The sequence below is a fragment of the Seriola lalandi genome, unplaced genomic scaffold, assembly GCF_002814215.2.
Source record: "Seriola lalandi dorsalis isolate HSWRI2012SDOR001 ecotype SW California unplaced genomic scaffold, Sedor1 jcf7180001958377, whole genome shotgun sequence".
In the NCBI taxonomy this organism is placed as follows: Eukaryota; Metazoa; Chordata; class Actinopteri; order Carangiformes; family Carangidae; genus Seriola; species Seriola lalandi.
The window spans coordinates 1-1138 of NW_019429046.1; the positions used below are offsets into that span (position 1 = coordinate 1).

Here is a 1138-nt window from a genome sequence, read left to right on the forward strand (position 1 = left end):
TACTAAGCTAGGTTTGATAACGGTCAGAGTACTGAACTAGGTTTTATAACGGTCAGAGTACTGAACTAGGTTTTATAATCCTCAGAGTGGTAAGATTTCTGGCGAAAGGTTTTAGGTAGAGGAATCAGAAAAACATTATGGGATTAAGTGTATTTTAATTGGATTTATGGTGTTTGCTGATTAATGGAAAGTCACCCTTTAAATTCAGTTTGGATATGCAGGCTGTACATTAACAATGGACAACATGTGGGGACAAAATACCAAGGTGTAATAAAATAAATAAATAAAACAGCTGAATAAAGTTGACTAAAGACATCACAAATAATAAATTCACTTACAGTTTTAGAGCCTTATTTTAAATTAGAAAAGATTTAATGGTCTCTAAGTACGCTCACATTTTTTTTAAATGTTAAACCGAAAAGCGGTTTTCCTTGATAAATATACATTTATGATTATGAAACCTACCTAAGATAATTATGCAGTTATATTGATGACATATGCTTGTTTTTTTCTCTTTTTGTTGTAATGCAAAATTAGTTATTAATTTAGCTAAAGGGTCTGATTATTGTGAACTTGCAAAATGTTACAAATGGCCTTTGTTTTGCTCCAGCGTGAGTGTATCTCAATCCACGTGGGTCAGGCTGGTGTCCAGATTGGCAATGCCTGCTGGGAGCTTTACTGCCTGGAACATGGGATTCAACCTGATGGTCAAATGCCGAGTGACAAGACCATTGGAGAAGGAGATGATTCCTTCAACACATTCTTCAGTGAGACTGGAGCTGGAAAGCATGTCCCCAGAGCTGTTTTTGTGGATCTGGAGCCCACTGTCATCGGTAAACTCATGATTACAAGTCGACTATAGTTGCTGCTTGATTAGGTTAGTAAAGCCTTGACTCATTTTGATTTAACCTGTCTCTTCAGATGAGGTGCGCACTGGGACCTACCGGCAGCTGTTCCACCCTGAGCAGCTGATCACTGGCAAGGAGGATGCTGCCAACAACTACGCCCGTGGACACTACACCATTGGCAAAGAGATAATTGACCTGGTGCTGGACAGGATCCGTAAATTGGTGAGTCACATAAGAGCAGGAAGACACACACCAGGAAAGTAAGAGCAGTGCATGTACTGTATGCTGTA

At 39.3% G+C, this 1138-nt stretch overlaps 1 pseudogene; it reads left to right on the top strand.

Annotated features, from left to right (window-relative positions):
* The first annotated feature begins 580 nt into the window (after window positions 1-580).
* LOC111657616 (tubulin alpha chain pseudogene) lies at window positions 581-1070 on the top strand (annotated as a pseudogene).
* Window positions 1071-1138: the final 68 nt, after the last annotated feature.